The following is a 23,719-nucleotide window of genomic DNA, read 5'->3' as shown; positions in this document are numbered from 1 at the left end:
CAGACAAGCCTATCACAATGTCTAACGTAAACCCTTAACCCTCCTCTGTCCCCGCTCCCACATTACCCCACATGATATGATGTCATCTCAGGATAACTTTATCTGTCCAAGCTCCATCCACATGTTAAAGGACAGGACTGTTGACGGCTCATAAAGTTTTATGTTTATGTAATGACAGTCACCTCTATTACAAAAGTGTCTGACCTCTGCATAAGCAATACCGCCCCTGCTACCTCTTGTGTCACCCCCTCTACCTCATAGATTGTAAGCTCTTGCGAGCAGGGCCCTCAGTCCCATTGTGTGAAACGACTTTCTTTGTAATGTATCTTTCTGTCTGTATTTGAACCCTACAAATTGTACAGCGCTGTGGAATATGTTGGCGCTATATAAATAAAATTTATTATTATTATTAAAAATGGGAACTATTTTATTCAACTATCTGAAAGCTAACAGCTTATTAAGTTGTGATGAAGAACTAAGCTAAATATTTATTGTGGAGAACATGCAACATGACAATAACAGAGGATATGTCTTGTAGGGATATAAATGTATGTACCTGCCTCCTAATATGTAGCAATTTGACCTCACAAGACTTTTTTACGTGTAAAGCGTTATATCCTTCGACCCCCCTGTAAGATAGAGGGAGGGTTGTCCCACCGTACCATTACCGCCTCTGGTATAAATTCCTTTCATGTTTTCTTGAAATGTTTTCCAACCTTGCAAACTCTGACAGCTTTTACTAAACACATAGAAATAAATCGTGGTGGCACATTTCCCTTCCATATTCTTTCATAAAAGAAGGTTTTCATCCGGAGCTATATCATTAGACCTAATTAAAGGTTCCATAGGTGCCAGTCTTTCCGCACACAGTGAAGGGACAGAGTGAGAAGAAAGCTTTCCACATATTATAGACTCACATCTGTTTTATATCCATATATTCCAGCCAAACTAATGACAGACTTGCGGCACCGGGAATTCAGTGTTACACGACGCAGACGTGACTCATGAGCTGTGTGTAAAGAGGAACATTATTAAACCCCGTTCATAAGCCTTCTTCCTCCCATTATGATTGTTTAATGCAACACCAGGACATCACTAGTTGCTGACATGACCTGGCAATAGAAGTGGCTGTATTATATTTCAGGTCCATGGTTACAATAATGATGCTCTATGTACAGTATTGGAGACACAGAATAATTACGCTCAGAAAAACATAGGGGGAGGTTTGTTTTAAAATTGGCAAAAAAGATAATAGAGCAATTCCTCATGGCAACCAATGTTTCTTTTAACTTCAATTAAGCTCTGACAATTGAGATCTAGAATTTGATTGGTTGTTTTGAGCTACTGCTACACTTTTCCTTGCAGAGGTTTAAATAAATGTACATTGTAGACTCTGTTTGAAAAAAAAAATTAAAAAAAAGCTGAAAAAATGTCAATTTGGACATTGTTTGCACCTTTCAGAATGGTGGGGTAAATAACTTGTTTCATGTGATGCTTGTTCAAACCCACTGTGGCAAGTAACAGGTGTGGGCTATATAAAAAAACACACATGAAACCAGATAAAAAGGTGAGAACTTACCTCAATCTTTGCATTGTGTGTTTGTGTGTGCCACACTAAGCTTGTAGAACAGAAAAAGGAGAAGAGAACTGTCTGAGGGCTTGATAACCAAAATTGTGGGAAAATATCAACAATCAGGCATATCACTAATATGGACGTATGTCTTTTTTCAACCATATTTACTATGTAACTATCTCAAGGTTACAAGTACATCACCAGAAATCTTGATGTTCCATTGTCTGTGGTGCGCAACATAATCAAGAAGTTTACAACCCATGGCATGGTACCTAATGTCCCTGGACCGAAGATTAAAATTTCAATCAAGTTCCAAAGAAATTCAAGCTGTCCTGCAAGGTCTGGGTGCATCAGTGTCAGTGCAAACTATCCATTGAATGAAATGAAACACTGTACCAGGAGACCCAGGAGGAACCCACTGCTGACACAGAGACATAAAAAACCTAAACTGCAGTTTGCCAAAATGGAATGAGGCCTATAAAGAAAAGAACACCGTTGCAACAGTCAAATATGGTGGGGGTTCAAAGAAGTTTTAGGTTTGTTTTGTTGCCACTAGCACTGGGTGCAAGGCATCATGAAATCTGAAGATTAAAGGATTTTGGGTCACAATGTAGCTCAGAGTTTCGGAAAACTGAGTTTGCATCTTTAGGGGTTATGTGTCTTCCAGCAGAACAATGATCCCAAACATACTTCAAAAATCATCAGGAAATGGGTGGAAACAAAGCACTGGAGAGTTCTGGTGTGGCCAGTAAAGAGTCCAGATCTAAATACCATTGAACACCTGTAGAGAGAACTTAAAATTGTTGTTGGGAGAAGGCATCCTTAAAATATGAAGCCGTTTGCAAAAGAAGAGCGGTCCAAATTCCCAGTTGAGAGGTACAGTGCCTTACAAAAGTATTCATACCCCTTGATCTTTTTCACATTTTGCCACCTTACTATTACAAACATTTGTGGAGTGCATGACTTATAGTTGTCCCATGGACAGATTCTCCCACTTGAACTGTGGATTTCTGCAACTCCTCTAGTGTGACAATGGACCTCTTGGCTACTTCTCTGACCAGTGCTCTCCTTGTTCTATCTGTTAGTTTTAGGTGGACGGCCATGTCTAGGTAGGTTTGCAGTTATGGAATACGTTTTGTTTTTAACCCTGCTTTAAACTTCTCCACAGCTTTATCTCTGACCTGTTTAGTGAGTTCCCTGGCCTTCATGATGCTGTTTGTTCACTAGTGTTCTCTAACAAACCAATGAGGCCTTCACAGAATAGGTATATTTATACTGAGACTAAATTACACAGAGCTGGACTCACACTTTTCAGATTTTTATTTGATTAAAATTTTGAAAACCATGTATCATTTTCCTCCCATTTCACAATTATCTGTTACTTTGTGTCAGTTTATCACTTAAAATTTCAGTTAAATACATTTAGGTTTGTGGTTGTAAGGAGAGAAAATATGAAAAAATTCACTAGGTATGAATACTTTTGCTAGGCACTGTATAAGAAGCTTGTTGATGGTTATAGCAAGCAATTGATTTCAGTTGTTTTCCCAAAGGACTATTTATTTCTGGGGGGTTTTGTGTTGTTCCTATACACAACAATTAAATAAACATGTGTATAACAAAACATATGTAATTGTAATTATTTTCTGGGAGAAATACTTTTTTTCTGGAAAAATACATTTTCCGGAAATATTCGACAGTAACAACACTTAGGGCTCATTCACACTACGTATACGGCAGCTTATTCTGAACGTAAAACACGTTCAGAATAAGCGGCGTATAAAGCAGTTCCATTCATTTCTATGGGAGCCGGCATACGAGCACTCCCCATAGAAATGAATGGGCTGCTTCTTTCACTACGAGCGCTCCCATTGAAGTGAATGGGAAGTGCCCGCGTGTACGGCTAGGTCTGCTTATTCCGAGCCGTACACGCAGCGCTTCCCATTCACTTCAATGGGAGCGCTCGTAGTGAAAGAAGCAGCCCATTCATTTCTATGGGGAGTGCTCGTATGCCGGCTCCCATAGAAATGAATGGAACTACTTTATACGCCGCTTATTCTGAACGTGTTTTACGTTCAGAATAAGCTGCCGTATACGTAGTGTGAATGAGCCCTTACAACTATGACTATATATATATATATATATATATATATATATATATATATATATATATGAAGAGCTCAACGGAAAAATGGCCTAAGTCCAAAAATCAATATTGTGAGAAAAACGAAATTTAAAGTTTTAGCCTAAAGCAAACGGGCATTATTGTGGAATATATCTATCCAATGTAATCAGCTAATGAACACCGTTAATCCTAATCATAAATTGTATTATTTATTAAAAAAATTGCAGCTTCATGTATAAATATTATTTATTTAATATTATTAATTAATTACTACTATTATTAAACGATGAAGAATAATAATTACCTGCCTCCCTTTTCGGCGCTAAATATGTGCAAAAGTCGATTTAGAGCCTTTTAAACAATAAGACAAAGTTTTTACACTAATATAAACAACAGACCGGAAGTCACGATTTCAATGAAAAAATGACCAACGAGAGTGAAGTAAGTAATAATAATAATAATAATACATTTTATTTATATAGCGCCAACATATTCCGCAGCGCTGTACAATATATAGGGTTCAGATACAGACATGCATAACAAAGAACGTCATTTCACACAATGGGACTGAGGGCCCTGCTCAAAAGAGCTTACAATCTATGAGGTAGAGGGGGTGACACAAGAGGTAGCAGGGGCGGCATTGCTTATACAGTGTTCAGACAATTTTGTGCATTAGGAATTGTGATAGGCCTGTCTGAAAAGATGTGTCTTTAGTTTGCGTTTGAAACTGTAGAAGTTGGGAGTTAATCTTATTGTCCGGGGTAGAGCATTCCAGAGAAGTGGTGCAGCTCGGGAGAAGTCTTGTATACGAGCGTGGGAGGTTCTGATAATAGAGGATGTAAGTGTTAGGTCATTGAGTGAGCGGAGAGCACGGGTTGGGCGGTAGACAGAGATGAGGGAAGAAATGTAGGGAGGTGCGGCATTATGGAGAGCCTTGTGGATGAGAGTAATAACTTTATATTTTATTCTATAATGAATAGGCAGCCAATGTAGTGACTGGCACAGACCGGAGGCATCGCTGTAGCGTCTAGCCTGATAGATGAGCCTGGCTGCTGCATTCAGAATAGATTGTAGAGGAGAGAGTTTAGTGAGGGGAAGACCGATTAGTAAGGAGTTACAGTAGTCAAGGCGAGAATGAATCAGAGAGACAATAAGTGTCTTTAGTGTATCTCTGGTAAGGAAAGGGCGTATTCTGGAGATGTTTTTGAGGTGGAGGTGACATGAACGTGCGAGTGATTCAATATGAGGGGTGAAGGAAAGGTCTGCGTCAAATATGACCCCAAGGCAGCGGGCATGCTGCCTAGGAGTTATAGTAAGGCCTGAGACTGCAATGGAAATATCAGGGACAGATCTGTTAGATGGTGGAAACAGTAGTAGTTCAGTCTTAGAGAGATTTAGTTTCAGATAGAGCGAGGACATGATATTAGAGACAGCAGAGAGACAGTCACTGGTGTTCTGTATGAGTGCAGGGGTGATGTCACGGGAAGATGTGTATAATTGGGTGTCATCAGCATAAAGATGGTACCTGAAGCCAAATCTGGCGATGGTTTGTCCAATGGGGGCTGTGTAGAGAGAAAAGAGCAGGGGGCCAAGGACCGAGCCCTGAGGAACCCCAACAGCAAGGGAAAGAGGGGAGGAAACAGAGCCCGCAAATGACACACTGAAAGTGCGGTCTGAGAGATAAGAGGAGAACCAGGAGAGCGCAGTGTCATTGAGGCCGACTGAGCGTAGCATAGTGAGGAGAAGTTGATGGTCAACAGTGTCAAAAGCTGCAGAGAGGTCCAGAAGAATAAGAAGAGAGAAGTCACCATTGGATTTAGCCTTTAGTAGATCATTAGAGACTTTTGTGAGAGCTGTTTCAGTAGAGTGCAGAGCGCGGAAACCAGATTGTAAGGGGTCAAGCAGAGAGTTAGCAGAGAGATAACGGATTAACCAAGAATAAACCAGGCGTTCCAAAAGTTTAGAGATGAAGGGGAGGTTAGAGACGGGTCGATAGTTAGCAGCACAGGATGGGTCCAGGGAGGGTTTTTTCAGTAGCGGGATTATAACAGCATGCTTGAAGGAGGATGGGAAGATTCCAGAAGAGAGAGAGAGGTTAAATATTTTAGTAAGGTAAGTAGTGACAGCAGGGGACAGAGATTGGAGAAGGTGTGAGGGGAAGGGGTCACTACTGCAGGTTGTGGGGCGAGATGAAGAAAGTAGCTGGGAGACTTCCTCTTCTGTGACAGGTTCAAAAGATGAGAATGGACAGTCTAAAGTGCGGCTGGTGAGGGGATCAGTACTATCGTAGGTGTGGGAGTCAATGCCACCTGGGGCTTGGGCAGTAATTTCCTGACGGATCTTATCAATTTTATCATGGAAATACATGGCCAGGTCATCAGCACTAAGGTCTGTGAATGGCGTCTGCACCTTGGGTGTGAGTAAGGAGTGAAAGGTTTCAAAAAGCCTTTTAGGGTTGCTGGAGAGAGAAGAGATGAGGGCGGTGAAATAGTCTTGTTTGGCGAGGTAAAGGGCAGAGCTATATGTTTTAAGCATAAACTTGAAGTGGAGGAAATCTGCAGGTGAGCGTGATTTTCTCCAGAGACGTTCGGCACACCTAGAGCAGCGCTGAAGAAATCGTGTCTGTGGCGTGTGCCAGGGCTGCTGCCTCCTATGTGGGACTTTACGAGTGGAGGGGGGAGCAACCTCATCCAATGCATTTTTGAGGGTTTCATTATAGTGACTGGTGGCCAGATTGGGACAGGAGATTGAAGAGATGGGGGACAGGGAGGACTGTAGAGTATCTGAGAGGTGCTGGGTGTCAATAGCACGCAAGTTCCTATATGTGTGATGGGTAGGGGCATCTTGTGAAGGGGAGAGAGCACTGATGGTGAGAGATAGAAGATTGTGGTCAGAAAGCGGCAGAGAAGAGTTAGAAAATTTAGAGACTGTGAGGAGTCGATGGAAGACTAGATCAATCGTGTTACCGTCTATATGTGTGGCGGAAGAAGAACATTGTGAGAGACCAAGAGAAGTAGTTAATGAGAGAAACTGTGAGGCAGCCGGGGAGTGAGGGGGGGCAATAGGGATGTTAAAGTCACCCATGATGAGGGTAGGAATGTCACTGGATAAAAAGTGGGGAAGCCAAGAAGCAAAGTGGTCCAAAAATTGGTAGGGTGAGCCAGGTGGGCGGTAGATAACAGCTACACGTAAGGAGAGTGGCCGGAAAAGTCTGATAGCATGGACTTCAAATGAGGAGAATGTGAGTGAGGGGACCGGGGGAATGGACTGAAAAATGCACTGCGGTGACAGCAGTAATCCTACCCCACCACCCTGCCTATTATCAGGCCTAGAGGTGTGTGCGAATTGTAGGCCACCATGACACAGAGCAGCAGGGGAGGCCGTGTCTGCCTGCTGGATCCAAGTTTCAGTAAAGGCGAGCAGGCCGAGGGATTTACTAAGGAATAAGTCATTAATGTATTCTAGTTTGTTACACACTGAGCGGGCGTTCCAGAGAGAGCAGTTAAAAGAGACAGGGGAGAGATGAGGGGAAGGAACACGGTAAATATTGATGAGGTTTGTAGGCCTTCTATGTGTGCAGGAAGAAGAGTTAGTGAAGGAAGGAGGGCTGGGGTTAGGAGAGATGTCCCCAGCAGCTAGGAGGAGCAGAATGGACAGAGACAGAAGGTGGTTCAGGGATTTATGTGGGCGCTTCTGTTTGGTGTCACTGCTAAAAGAAATAAAGGGATGATTACAGAGTGTGAAAAGTGTGTGAGAGCTGTACATGGGAGAAGGAAGAAGAGAGGGACTGATATGGATGGCGTGTGGTGGAGGAGAGATCTGCAGGAAGCCAATGGCTAAGATAGTAAGAGACAGTGCAGCTACAGGATACCATGAGGTAAAACTTGGTGTTTTAGGTTGAAATTTACCTGGTGTTCTGCCATGGTTAGCCTGTTCCGTGCCATGTATAAGTGCACTTTGGTTAATCTGCAATTTGGTTAAGATGCAATTTGGTTAAGATGCAATTTGGTTAAGATGCATGCTGCAGATGAGATGCCCCCGCATATGAGATGCACCCCATAAGCTATATCTACTTATATAGGAAAGCACAGCTTCAGACTAGCACTAATTTAAGTCGTTAACTAATTAATCTACAAACTGTGACACATGAGGAGACTGGCAGTGTGGATCCAAGTAAACACTTGGCCAGAAACACCAATAAAATCAGTGAAGATCAAAAGACTGACACTAGTGCAGATAAGAAGACATGGAAGTGCAAAAAATATACAGCCTGGATGAAATGCTAGGATATAGTTCAGTAATCAGGCAGAGGTGAAATACAGGATTATATACCATTGAATATTACAGCAGATGATCGAAGGGAGAATTCAGACAGCAAGCAGAGGTGGGTTCAATAGCAGATTATATACCATTGAATATTACAGCAGATGATCGAAGGGAGAATTCAGACAGCAAGCAGAGGTGGGTTCAATAGCAGATTATATACCATTGAATATTACAGCAGATGATCGAAGTAAGTTTGTATTGGACTTAGGCCATTATTCCATTGAATGTAAATTCTTCTGCATTGAAATATATGGACTTAGGACATTAATCCTAGGTACCTTGTAAACCCAATGCATAGAACGAGGTACAAAGAAGCTTTCTAGGTGATAATTTGAAATATGACAAAATGTGGACTTAGGCCATTTTTCCGTTGAGCTCCGTTATATATTATATATATAATACAGTAAATATATATACACACAGTATATAACATTACTTCAGTGATATGCTCACTATTCTGCTTGTAGAGTCACTATGTAAGTGAGTTACTTATCTAGAACCTTGTGTTAAGCATGTATTATACTCAACCACTGTTGTCATTCTGCTTTGGAGTCACCATGTACAGACATTATTTGTCATGTACTAATCCTGAATTGCAGTCCATAGCTGTTCTGAATATTCTTCTGATATAGTTACTTTACACATAAGGAGGCATTCACACTACCGTTGGTGACCGTCAGCAGTGTCCGTGACAAGGTCCATTAAAATTTCTATTCATTTCAATGGGATTTTATCTTGTGTCTGTTAGTCTGGTAGTGTGAACCCTTCCTTAATCACATGGTTTATTGTATGCCAACTTTAGTATAGATGAGTGCAATATGCACCAGTCAGCCATCTCCCCTATTTTATCCCTTTGCCACCTGCTGTTAAAATGTCCTCAATGAAGACCACTATACACACAGCACCCATCAGCAGATCCCTAACACTGTAATTCACAGCTTAAGAACATTAACCTATAAGTGTGTGTTCACACTGCAATAGCAACGTAATTTTGGAGTAAGCACCTGGAAGCTCCTGCCGTATATGTCAAGTGTATCCATAGGCTTCCACTCACCAGATGTAGGTTGAAATTATTTCTATTACTTGTATAGTGACATCATTTTCGATGGCATTTTACAGACATTGTCATCACACATTGTCCCTATCAGTATGCCCATGGGGTATGGAACAAAACTAGGGTACACAGTAAAACCACACATAAATACAGGACAAATTCCACATAAATACAGGAAGAACATAAAAACTCCATGCTAATGTTGTCCTCGACGGGATTCGACCCTAGGATTCCAGTGCTGCAAGGTAACCACTCAGCCAGCAATTAATTTGCTGTATAAAATAATATAGTTTTTAACACTATTATACTGTATACAAAGACATTCTTGGGTGATATAAGCCACTGCATGCCTACACATTGTAACTTAGTTAAAAGGTTTGTTAAAAACCGAAGTCCACCAAGTCCAGCCTTTAAATCTACAAAGTTGATCCAGTGGTAGGCTAAAGACCTCATGAGGAGGATACCAATTTTCTCATGAGATTAAAAATACCCAGTTAGATTACTTGGTCCTGGTTTCCTTTCTATATTATCTTTCTTCATCTCCATGCTGAAAAGACTCCAGAGTATAATTATAGTTTGTGAGTGGTCCATTATGTGGTCTACTATGGGGCAAAATACTGTGTGGAAGGTCATTATGGGATATAATAATGTGTATGTGTAGAGGGACCACTGTTGGACATAATACTGTGTGAAGTGGCCGCTATGGGGTATAATACTGTGTGGCGTGATCACTATGGGACATAATACTGTGTGGAAGGGCCACTGTGGAACATAATACTGTGTGTAGGGGCAGCTATGGGACATTATACTGTCTGGAGGCCACTTTGGGACATTATAGTGTGTGTAAATGGGGTGTTATACTGTGTGGAGGCCAGGAGAGGGGGCACTATGCCGTGGGGGGAGGGGCAGACCCCTAAGTCAAGTTTGCTGTGAGGCCCAGTCTTTGCTAGTTACGTCCCTGGGTACATTGTCACTTAACACACCAAGATGCACTATTACATTATAACCTCACATACTACAGCCAATGATGATGCTCCTCCCCTTTTGTGGCCTGCCAAGTACCCAAACAGCAGTTTTCACCCACATATCGTTTATTTCTAAAACCTTTCCTTTTTAGAAACCAATTCTAATATATATATATATATATATATATATATATATATATATATATATATATATATATTATTATAAATATTAGAAACCTCCCACAAATCACCCTTCATAGTATTCAAAACAGAATTTAGACAGTTAGTACCTTAGGGTTTCTGTAAATGAGTCAGGACACTCATTCAAGCAAAATCTGCCCTCAAAACAAAACTCCTCCGCCCTCTGCTTTTGCAGCACTGTGCTACCGAATATCGGGTATTTACAAGAATTTTTGTTACAAATGTGATACGTGCGTATCACATTGAAAGCAATAGGGAAAAAAGCACGTATGCCGGCTCCCATAGAAAGCAATGGGATCTGTTTTAACGCCGCTGATTCGGAACATGTTACACGTTCAGAATCAGCGAGCGTATACTCCGTGTGAAGGGGCCCTTATAGAGTGGCTATGCTCGCAATCAGTGCTGGAACTGATGAAGGTCATTAAAGAGGACCTTTCATGATCTGGGGCACAGGCAGTTCCATATACTACTGGAAAGCTGACAGTGCGCTGAATTCAGCGCACTGTCGGCTTTCCCGATCTGTGCCCTGGGTAAAGAGCTATCAGTCCCGGTACCGTAGCTCTTTACAGTCAGAAGGGCATTCCTGACAGTCAGTCAGGTGCGTCCTTCTTCAAAGCAGCTCCTATCGCGCTGTACAGTGTGAGTGGGGAGGAACGCCTCCTTCCCCTCCTGATAATACTTGTCTATGGACGAGTACTGTAAGCAGAGGGAGCGGGCGTTTCTCCCCGCTCACACATTACAGCGCGATAGACGCTGCTTTGAAGAAGGACGTACCTGACTGACTGTCAGGAAAGCCCTTGTTACTGTTAAGAGCTACGGTAACGGGACCGATAGCTCTTTACCCGGGGCACAGATCGGGAAAGCCGACAGTGCGCTGAATTTAGAGCACTGTCGGCTTTCCAGCAGTATATAGAACTGCCTGTGCCCCGGACCATGAAAGGTCCGCTTTAACACTATTGATACCTTGGTCAAAGTAGACTGAGGCACTATTTTGCTGGGCAGCCCCAGGAGTGAGGTCTGAGACAGGCGATCTTGAATAAAAAGTGATCAAAACATCAAACATTCCCCAAAATGGTATAACTAAAAAAGTACATCTGGTCCCGCAAAAAAAAAAAAAAAGATTCCTTATGTAGCTCTGTATATAGAAATAGAAAACGTTGCAGGTCAGCATTTTTTTTAAGTTCTAGATTTTTTATAATTGGTTAAAATGTAGAAAAATATATATATTCAGTACATATATAAAAATTTGGCATCCCAATAATTGTACTGACCTATAGAATATGATACAGGCAATATATGATTTTGGCTGGACAGTGAATGCCATAAAAGCGAAGCCTGTAAGAAAGTCCTGCAAACGCAGTTTTTCTCTAATCCCACCCTATTCTGAAAGTTAGTTTTAGTTTTCAAATCTATAAAAGTAACAGGTAAGTTATTTATCATTGTAATGTGCTCTGTAATGTGGTGGTGCCAGAGGAATATGCTTGGCATAGGCGGTAGACTCCCTTTAAGGGGTTAAAACTGTATTGTGTCACTGTGGTTTACAAAGGAAAAGTAAGATCTTCTGTTCACTGTTCTGGTCCGTGATTGTTTCCAACCCAATTACATTCTTACAGCTGTTGTTAAAAACAGAAAGAAAAAGGTTTATCCAGATGGTGCCCCATCATTTGCTGTCCACGGTCCTCTACATTAAGAGCTCATTATGTGTCTGTGTACTAGTCTGTATGTAAAATTATGCAGGTATATAGATTTAAAATAGGATTCATACACAATGGCCACTGGATGTCAGACGGTTGCCTTGGCAGTTGTGCTGTACATCATACACTGGTGTCTCTCCACACCCAATGTCAGGTCAGGCAGGAGAATTTTTCTCGATAACCCTTTTAATTGGGTGTATTTAGACATATGCAGTCTCATTGCAAAAGACCCCCAGTGGTCAGGAGTAGAGATGAGCGAACACTAAAATGTTCGAGGTTCGAAATTCGATTCGAACAGCAGCTCACTGTTCGAGTGTTCGAACGTGTTTCGAACCCCATTATAGTCTATGGGGAACATATACTCGTTAAGGGGGAAACCCAAATCCGTGTCTGGAGGGTCACCAAGTCCACTATCACACCACAGGAAATGATACCAACACCTCTGGAATGACACTGGGACAGCAGGGGAAGCATGTCTGGGGGCATCTAACACACCAAAGACCCTCTATTACCCCAACATCACAGCCTAACAACTACACACTTTACACACTCAATACCACCTCTCAGACAGTAGGAAAACACCTTGAAACATGTGTATTTGGCACTTGGAGTGAGGAGAGCTTGTCACCAGCAGTGAATTTGGCCCTTGTAGTAAGTTGAGGTTGGCACCAACATTTGTTTTGAAAATCAGGGTGGATTGAGCCTCTAACCAGCAGAGTTTGGGCAAATTCATGGTGGAGGGAGCCTCTAAACAGCCCAGTTTGGACCAATTCATGGTGGAGGGAGCCTCTAAAAACCCCAGTTTGGACCAATTCATGGTGGAGGGAGCCTCTAAACAACCCAGTTTGGGCAAATTCATGGTGGAGGGAGCCTCTAAAAACCCCAGTTTGGACCAATTCATGGTGGAGGGAGCCTCTAAAAACCCCAGTTTGGGCAAATTCATGGTGGAGGGAGCCTCTAAACAGCCCAGTTTGGGCAAATTCATGGTGGAGGGAGCCTCTAAACAGCCCAGTTTGGACCAATTCATGGTGGAGGGAGCCTCTAAACAGCCAAGTTTGGGCAAATTCATGGAGGAGGGAGCCTCTAACCAGCCCAGTTTGGGCAAATTCATGGTGGAGGGAGCCTCTAAAAACCCCAGTTTGGGCAAATTCATGGTGGAGGGAGCCTCTAACCAGCCCAGTTTGGACCAATTCATGGTGGAGGGAGCCTCTAAACAGTCCAGTTTGGACCAATTCATGGTGGAGGGAGCCTCTAAAAACCACAGTTTGGCCAAATTCATGCTGGAGGGAGCCTCTAAAAACCCCAGTTTGGACCAATTCATGGTGGAGGGAGCCTCTAAACAGCCAAGTTTTGGGAAATTCATGGTGGAGGGAGCCTCTAACCAGCCCAGTTTGGACCAATTCATGGTGGAGGGAGCCTCTAAAAACCACAGTTTGGCCAAATTCATGGTGGAAGGAGCCTCTAACCAGCAGAGTTGTGGGAAATCAGGGTGGAGGGAGCCTCTAACCAGCAGAGTTGTGGGAAATCAGGGTGGAGGGAGCCTCTAACCAGCAGAGTTGTGGGAAATCAGGGTGGAGGGAGCCTCTAACCAGCAGAGTTGTGGGAAATCAGGGTGGAGGGAGCCTCTAACCAGCAGAGTTGTGGGAAATCAGGGTGGAGGGAGCCTCTAACCAGCAGAGTTGTGGGAAATCAGGGTGGAGGGAGCCTCTAACCAGCAGAGTTGTGGGAAATCAGGGTGGAGGGAGCCTCTAACCAGCAGAGTTGTGGGAAATCAGGGTGGAGAGAGTATCTAACCAGCAGAGTTGTGGGAAATCAGGGTGGAGAGAGCCTCTAACCAGCAGAGTTGTGGGAAATCAGGGTGGAGGGAGCCTAGTATTAGCAGAATTGTGCAACGCTTATGGTGGATGAGTATGAGGATGCGGAGGAATTGGAGAGGTTGAGCACAGACATGGAGTTTCATGTTGGGGTGCTTTACACAGGTGGGCACGAAAATGAAGGCTCTATCCAGTGGTGGTTCATTTTTATCAAAGTGAGCCGGTCGGCACTCTCAGCTGACAGACGGGTGCGCTTGTCAGTGATGATGCCACCGGCTGCACTGAACACCCTCTCAGATAGGATGCTGGCAGCAGGACAGGACAGCACCTCCAAGGCATATAGGGCAAGTTCAAGCCACAGGTCCAACTTCGACACCCAATACGTGTAGGGCGCAGAGGGATCGGAGAGGACAGGGCTGTGGTCGGAAAGGTATTCCCGCAACATGTGCCTATACTTCTCACGCCTGGTGACACTAGGACCCTCCGTGGCGGCACTTTGGCGAGGGGGTGCCATCAAGGTGTCCCAGACCTTAGACAGTGTGCCCCTTGTTTGTGTGGACCGGTGAGAACTTGGTCACCTACTGGAGGAACTGCCCTCCCTGCTGCCAACGTCACATGCTGGAAACATCTCCATCATATTCTGCACCAATTGCTTGTGGCAAGCATTGATGCGATTGGCCCTCCCCTCTACCGGAATAAAAGAGGAGATGTTGTTTTTATACCGGGGGTCAAGGATAGCAAATATCCAGTACTGGTTGTCCTCCATGATTTTGACAATACGCTTGTCGGTTGTAAAGCACCCCAGCATGAACTCAGCCATGTCTGCCACAGTGTTAGTTGGCATGACTCCTCTGGCCCCACCGGAAAGTTCAATCTCCATTTCCTCCTCATCCTCCATGTCTACCCATCCGCGCTGCAACAATGGGACAATTCGAAGTTGCCCGGAATCCTCCTGTATCACCATCACATCATCGGACAACTCTTCTTCCTCCTCCTCCTCCTCCTCCATTAAACGCGATGAAGCGGACAGATGTGTGGACCTACTCTCCAGCTGTGATGGATCGGATGCTATCCCTGACTCCTCTGTGTGATCTGAGTTATCCCTGATGTCAATCAGGGATTTTCTCAGAACACACAAGAGCGGGATTGTAAGGCTCACCATCGCATCCTCAGAGCTTACCCTCCTTGTGGACTCCTCAAACACCCGTAGGATGTCACAAAGGTCTCTCATCCATGGCCACTCATGGATGAGAAACTGAGGCAGCTGACTTTGTGGCACCCTAGGGTTTTGTAGCTGGTATTCCATCAAAGGTCTCTGCTGCTCAACCACTCTATTCAACATCTAAAACGTTGAGTTTCAGCGTGTGGGGACGTCGCACAAAAGCCGGTGTTGTGGCACATGCAGGCGTTGCTGGAGGGATTTTAAGCTAGCAGCGGCTACTGTCGACTTGCGAAAGTGGGCGCACATGTGCCGCACTTTCACCAGTAGCTCTGGAACATTGGGGTAGCTCTTTAGGAAACGTTGCACCACTAGGTTGAAGACGTGGGCCAGGCATGGAACATGGAGTCCGGCAAGCTCCAGAGCTGCTACCAGGTTCCGGCCGTTATCACAAACGACCATGCCTGGGCCCAGGTGCAGCGGCTCAAACCATATTGCCGTTTCATCGAGGAGGGCATCCCTCACCTCGGCGGCAGTGTGCTGTCTGTCCCCCAAGCTGATCAGCTTCAGCACGGCCTGCTGACGTCTACCAATGCCAGTGCTGCAACGTTTCCAACTCGTAGCTGGGGTCAATCTAACAGCGGAGGAGGAGGCGGTAGCGGAGGAGGAGGCGGTGGCGGAGGAGGAGGCGGTGGAGGAGGAGGAGGAGGGGGGTGTTCTTCTCGTGTCCCTGCCAGGAATGTTAGGCGGGGAGACGAGGTACACCGGGCCAGTTTGGGAAGCAGTCCCAGCCTCAACTACATTCACCCAGTGTGCCGTCAGTGAAATGTAGCGTCCCTGTCCGCATGCACTTGTCCACGCGTCGGTGGTCAAGTGGACCTTTGTGCAAAGCGCGGAACTAAGGGCCCACCTGATGTTGAGTGACACGTGCTGGTGCAAGGCGGGGACGGCACATCGGGAGAAGTAGTGATGGCTAGGGACGGCATAGCGAGGTGCCGCAGTTGCCATCAGGTCCAGGAAGGCGGGAGTTTCAACAAGCCGGAACGCCAACATCTCCTGGGCCAGCAGTTTAGCGATGTTGGCGTTCAAGGCTTGTGCGTGTGGGTGGTTAGCGGTGTATTTCTGCCGCCGCTCCAATGTCTGAGAGATGGTGGGTTGTTGTAAAGAAGCACCTGATGGTGCTTTTGATGGTGCAGGAGAAGGAGATAAGACAGGAACAGGGGGGGATGAGGAAGAAGTCAACAAAGTGGCGGAGGCAGATAAAGTGGTGTCCTGGCTCGTCCTCTGGAGTGCATCGCCAGCACTGTGAGCAGTGGCAGAGGCAGTGGCGTGAACGGCGGGCGGCCTTTGTCCTGCCGTTGCTGCCTGCCACTGATTCCAGTGCTTGGATTCCAAATGACGGCGCATTGAATTGGTGGACAGGTTGCTCTTCTCAGGGCCCCTACTCGATTTCGAGAGGCAAATTGTGCAGACAACACTATATCTGTCCTCGGCGCATTCCTTGAAAAAACTCCACACCTTCGAGAAATGTGCCCTCGAGGTGGGAGTTTTTCGGGGCTGGGTACGAACTGGAACATCTTGGGAGATTCCGGGTGTGGCCTGGCTTCGCCTAAGCTGTTGACCTCTGCCTCTGCCTCTAGCTACCCTTTTTGGTGCTGCACCTGCCTCAACATCCACACTACTTTCCCCGCTTGACATCCCCCTGTCCAGGTCGGGTCAGTGTCCTCATCATCCACCACTTCCTCTTCCAACTCCTGTCTCATCTCCTCCTCCCGCACAATGCGCATGTCAACTGCATGCCCTGACGGCAACTGCGTCTCATCGTCGTCGATGAGGGTGGGTTGCTGGTCATCCACCACCAAATCGAACGGAGATGGAGGAGACTCTAGTGTTTGAGCATCTGGACACAGATGCTCGTCTGTTAGGTCCGTGGAATCGTGAAATGGAGGGGCAGGTTGAGGGACAATGAAAGGAGCGGAGAACAGCTCTGGGGAGCAGGGACAGTTGGGGTTATTGTTCTGTGAAGATTGGGAATTTTGGGAGGAAGGGGGACAAGACTGTTGGGTAATAGGAGGAGAGGAGGCAGAGGCTGACTGGCTGCTGGACAATGCGCTGTAAGCGTTATCCGACAGCCATTGCAAGACCTGTTCCTGGTTCTCGGGCCTGCTAAGGTTTGTACCCTGCGGTTTAGTTAATGTGGCAAGCAACCCTGACACTGTGGAGCGGCGCAATGCTTGCTGCCCCACAGGAGTAGGCACAGGACACCTTGTGGCTTCACCGCTACCTTACTCCCCAGAACCATTCCCCCGACCTCGCCCACGGCCTCGTCCACGTCCCTTTCCGGGAGCCTTGCACATTTTGAATTCCCAGTCAGAAACTGGCACTATATGTCAGTGGCAGGACTTGAAGGTATTTGTAACCCCAATATATATTCTTTGAATTCCCAGTCAGAAACTGGCACTATATGGCAGTAGCAAGAAATGAGGGTATTTGTAACCCCAATATATTCTTTGAATTCCCAGTCAGAAACTGGCACTATATGGCAGTGGCAGGACTTGAAGGTATTTGTAACACCAATATATTCTTTGAATTCCCAGTCAGAAACTGGCACTATATGGCAGTAGCAAGAAATGAGGGTATTTGTAACCCCAATATATTCTTTGAATTCCCAGTCAGAAACTGGCACTATATGGCAGTGGCAGGACTTGAAGGTATTTGTAACACCAATATATTCTTTGAATTCCCAGTCAGAAACTAGCACTATATGTCAGTGGCAGGACTTGAAGGTATTTGTAACCCCAATATATTCTTTGAATTCCCAGTCAGAAACTGGCACTATATGTCAGTAGCAAGAAATGAGGGTATTTGTAACACCAATATATTCTTTGAATTCCCAGTCAGAAACTGGCACTATATGGCAGTGGCAGGACTTGAAGGTATTTGTAACCCCAATATATTCTTTGAATTCCCAGTCGGAAACTGGCACTATATGGCAGTAGCAAGAAATGAGGGTATTTGTAACCCCAATATATTCTTTGAATTCCTAGTCAGAAACTGGCACTATATGGCAGTGGCAGGACTTGAAGGTATTTGTAACCCCAATATATTCTTTGAATTCCCAGTCAGACAATGGCACTATATGGCAGTAGCAAGAAATGAGGGTATTTGTAACCCCAATATATTCTTTGAATTCCTAGTCAGAAACTGGCACTATATGGCAGTGGCAGGACTTGAAGGTATTTGTAACCCCAATATATTCTTTGAATTCCCAGTCAGACAATGGCACTATATGGCAGTAGCAAACATAGTGGGTGTATATAGCCCCAATTCTATTGCTAGGGGACTTCCAGTGTATTTCTGGGGTGAAGGTGGGGGGGCACACCATTGGAACGGGGATCGGGGGTGTATATATAGGGTATACGGGAATACACTGTCAGTGTATTCCATTCAGGATCCTGGGAAAGCTGGGTTGCGGCGATTGAACCCGTCAGTGCCACGTTACACTGACAAGCTTCTCCTTGGAATTGAAGTTATATGTAACCCCAATATATTCTTTGAATTCCCAGTCAGACAATGGCACTATATGGCAGTAGCAAACATAGTGGGTGTATATAGCCCCAATTCTATTGCTAGGGGACGTCCAGTGTATTTCTGGGGTGAAGGTGGGGGGGCACACCGTTGGAACGGGGATCGGGGGTGTATATATAGGGTATACGGGAATACACTATCAGCGTATTCCATTCAGGATCCTGGGACAGCTGGGTTGCGGCGATTGAGCCCGTCAGTGCCACGTTACACTGACAAGCTTCTCCCTGGAATTGAAGTTATATGTAACCCCAATATATTCTTTGAATTCCCAGTCAGACAATGGCACTATATGGCAGTAGCAAAAATAGTGGGTGTATATAGCCCCAATTCTATTGCTAGGGGACTTGCAGGGTATTTCTGGGGTGAAGGTGGGGGGGCACACCGTTGGAACGGGGATCAGGGGTATATATAGGGTATACGGGAATACACTGTCAGTGTATTCCATTCAGGATCCTGGGAAAGCTGGGTTGCGGCGATTGAGCCCGTCAGTGCCACGTTACACTGACAAGCTTCTCCCTGGAATTTAGCTCTTACAAGAGCTGTTGTGGTTGTCTTCTCCTTCCTATCCTAGCCTGTCCCTGCCTACCCAGAATCTAAGCCCTAGCTAAATGGACGGAAACCTCCGTCCCCGGTGAATTGCAAGCTCAGAATGACGCGAACCTGGGCGGCGCTGTTCTTTTAAATCAGAGGTCACATGTTTTCGGCAGCCAATGGGTTTTTCCTACCTTTTTCAACGTCACCGGTGTCGTAGTTCCTGTCCCACCTACCCTGCACTGTTATTGGAGCAAAAAAGGCGCCAGGGAAGGTGGGAGGGGAATCGAGTAATGGCACACTTTACCACGCGGTGTTCGATTCGATTCGAACATGGCGAACAGCCTAATATCCGATCGAACATGAGTTCGATAGAACAGTGTTCGCTCATCTCTAGTCAGGAGTATGGGGGCCACTAGTACCGCTATGTTCTCCATGTGATTGCAGCTCAGCTATTCACATGTATAAGACTTCTGGAATAGCAATCTCTAGTAATGGAATGGCAGTCGGACAGACTCCCAGCAATGAGACAATTATACCTTGTGGATAGACGATTGTCCCAAAATAGACCTTATTAATCTCCTTAAAGAAAAAAAGATACATTTTTGAGTATTCCTCGGTATAGTATAGCCGGATATATATATATATATATATATATATATATATATATATATATATATATATATATATATATATATATAAATGTCACATGTGGCTAAAGCATGTATGGATGTGGGGGAGACTTGTTACCTTCCAGTCAGGGTGCGGAATGGTGTTGCTGCATTTTAACACTATCAATCTATTAATCAACAATTAACAATCTAAAAATGCTTGCCAAAGCTATATAAGGCTATCTACAAATGTAGTACTTATGAGAGGATTTCCTCAAATGCTTATGACATTGGATACTCTACAAACATAGAATAGGTGCCCTGGCAGCAGGCCTCTTGGAAAAGGACTTCCCTAAAAGCAGTAACACAGATCTATCCGTGAGACAATGAATCCGCTGCTTGTGACCTGGGACAGATAATCGGCTGATGACATATTTAACCCTTACCGGCGGAGAATAAAACAGATTTCATAAACATAGGGAAGTCGAAATCTGACAAAATGGTTAGTTCCAACTTTGCTAACAAATTTTGAAACAACCTCCAGTTAAGGTCTATATATATATATGTCAGCCATATTTATAAACTATTCTATTTGGCCAATTATGTGGACAGCAACAGGGGGAATATCAGGAAGATTTGGATTCAGGAGCCTAAAATGAGAGGGATGAGAGGAGATTTTGTAAGTAACAGGGGATGGACGTGGAGGAGGTCTATCATTAGGATATCACCCAGCCTTACACCTTCCCAATTACTGGCAGCATTCATTAATTACCACTGCAGTTCCTTAATAGAATCATCTCTCTTCTCCTTATCAGCCTTCTCCCTCTGTCTACCACAACCGCAACTCAGCAGTCGATCACAGGAGCAGAATAAGACAAGACGAAGGGAAGACGTCAATAATAACGGAGAATGTCGTATTCATGATTCACACACAGATGTTCTGTCACAGGATATTGAGTGTCTGCAACAAACTGTCTAATATCTACAGATAGGGGTCAGTAATATAACACTAATGTTCTTGTATATAGGTGGCTGTATTATAGTAAATATATTCTTGTATATAGCAACAGTATTATAGTAGTTATAATATAGTAATGTTGTATAAAGGATATAGTGATACACAGTAGCTATGTTTCTATACATGTGGAGCAGTATTATAGTAGTTATATTCTTATACACAGGAAGCTGTATAATAGTAACAGTGGTGTATATAGATGATAATGATGCTGTAGCTATGTTTCTGTACATGGGAAGCAGTGTTATATTAGTTATATTCTAGTGCATAGGGAGCAGTATTACGGTAGTTATCGAGAACAGTATTATAGTAGTTTTATTATTAAATATAGCAGGCAGTATCATAGTAAGTATGTAAGGTGCCGTAGAAGAACACCTTAACAGTTGGCATTGGAAGGGTTAATCCCATTCTTCCTGACTGTTCCCACAACTGTTGTGAAAGCCCGGTATAAGCAAAGTTACTGTGAATCAGGTTGGTTTATACAGCCGGCGCATGGACCGAGTGTCACAGGTGAAATTTGGTTATGTGAATCAGTGGTAAGGGTACACGTTTCTGAAAAGTTGCATTTTTTTGAGCCAATGCCAGGAGTGGATTTAGCAGAAAGGAGAACTATAAGTGCTTCTAAAAAATTGGTGAAGTGAAAAGCACCATTCACATGAATTGATTTTCATGCAGTTGTATGACGGCTTTGAAAGTTGTTCATATGAATATACCTTTAAAGCTGTTAGCTTATACCTAGTGAGGCTTCTTAGGCAAAAAAAACTCTTGTGGTCGCAAAGGATGGATGCAAACATTCCTTTTGTATTCCAGGGACCAACAATTTTCCTTTTTTTTTTTCTTTTTACAGACTCGGTTCAGGACCACATGTGGCGTAAATGCAGTCGTTGAACTGCTGGTAGTGTGCGTAACACATTGAAATCAATGGGTTAAAAAGCATCCCATTGATTTCAATGTGTTACGCGCGCTAAACAGAACCCATTGAAGTCAATGGGATTCTGCTTTGCAGCGCTGACTCTGACACAAGTTTACATGTCAGAATCAACGGCACGTTACATCGTGTGAACGGACCCTCACAATAGTTGGGCCCCTTTCCAATAGATATCAGCCCAGGGCAGGTGATTAAAAATAAAAAAAATAATTATACTCAGCTGTCCTGTGCTAAGCATCCACACCTGAGTTCTACCGTTTTTTTACTGATATCCAGCTCCCCAGGCCTCAGATGCACTGGGACGCTTTCTGTCCATCTCTGCCACCCACATGCCACCACAGGACACCAGCTACCCTCCATGAAACCCTAAGGTATCCACCAATTACCATAAAAAAAAAACCTCCCCAGGACCATATCTACAAGCAGGTGTTTTCACTTCACATCACTACATACTACTTCCACCTGAAAACATTTGCAGTTGGAAACACATCTACGAACCTACGGTACCAGTAACTACTACATATCAAACTGGAGCGGTAGGAACTGTCTCCCTTTTGTATTTTCATATAAGCCGCTTGTCTATCAATATTAGTACCTTACTCTCCACCACACGTATTTGATAAATGTGATTGCCATCACTGGTCCTGCGTCTATCTCTACACTTAGACTACGCAGACTTTCACTCTTGAGTCTGAGGAAGGCCACTAACGGCCGAAACTTTACTGTACAAGCTCAAGATCCTTGCAAACGACTACATCTCCAGTGGGATCTATATTACATTGATTACAAGGGTTGGGACCCCATCCCACTGTTTACCTTCGGGTGCAACTCACACCATTTTATAGACAGATGGAATGTGACTCACTTTCTCCCACAATCAAGTCCCCTCATCCATAACACAGTTGTAGGGTGCCAATCGGTTGTTATGGCAGCCAGGGGTCTTGTAAAGGTTATCATGTCTGTCTCATCCCCGGTTCACATTAGCATTTGGATTCTGTCCTGGGGAGTCCGCATGAGGACCCCCCCAAATGGAATACCAACGCAACTGAAAGCGATGTGCAGTTAAATCACACAGACTCCATAGACTATAATTGGGGTCCGTGTGCTTGCCGCGCACTGCCCACACGAATTATAGTGTATGCGGTCCATGTGCTTTTACAGTACAGCACTTGCAATTGCGATTGTATTCTGTCCAGGGGGTCTCTATGCGGACTCTAACCGGACGGAATACATACGTTAATGTGAACCGACTCTTATCTAGTGATACCATTAAACCTTAACTCTTGCAGAGTTGAAAGGGTGTCTGTCACCAAAACCTATCAAGGGTCTTCTGAATCGAATGGTTTATTTTTTGTGGTTTGTTATACATACGTTTATCTCCTTTGTGTGTATTCGAAAAATATAAAAAACAGAAAAAAAATATGATGGCCTCAGACAGCACCTCATGGAATAAACTGGGGGCTACTTTTTTAAATTGGCAACTACTTATTGTGTTTTTGCACAATACTCAGTTGTCCACGCTCCTGTCCTGGCCACCCTCTGCTGCCTCCTCTATCCAACGCTACACTTACATTACAACAATGAAGAATGCCAGGATGCTATACATAGCGCCAGCTACAGTGCACCCTGGAGTCATCAGCACAGTCAGTTTGCACAGGGCAAGTCAAAATTATCGGTAGCTATCATGTTGGGGATTGATTACAAAAAAGTGGTCACATACTGCAGATGCGCTTTAAAAAATTGGTGATATACTGTGTGTGGGCCATAAAAACGGTCATATACCATGGGGGGGACATAAGAAAGGGGTCATATACTATGGTGGCTATAGAAAGTAAGGTCATATACTGTGAGGGAAAAAAAGGGGGTCATATACCATGTGTTGGGCCAATAAAAAGGGGTCATATACTATGTGGGGGATCATAAAAACAGGGTTATATAACATGGGGAGAACCAGAAATAGGGTTTCATATATAATGTGGGGGCCAAAAAAAGGGGGGTTATATATCACATCATATGGTGGACCATAAAAAGAGGGTGATGTACTGTGTGGGGAGCCAGAAACAGGGGGTCATAAACCATGTGGAGGCCATAAAAAGGGGGTTATATAGTGTGTGGGGAACCTGAACAATGGGTTCATA

Source organism: Leptodactylus fuscus, chromosome 6 (assembly GCF_031893055.1).
Source record: "Leptodactylus fuscus isolate aLepFus1 chromosome 6, aLepFus1.hap2, whole genome shotgun sequence".
NCBI classification, from domain to species: Eukaryota; Metazoa; Chordata; class Amphibia; order Anura; family Leptodactylidae; genus Leptodactylus; species Leptodactylus fuscus.
Note: the sequence above shows the minus strand (reverse complement) of the source record.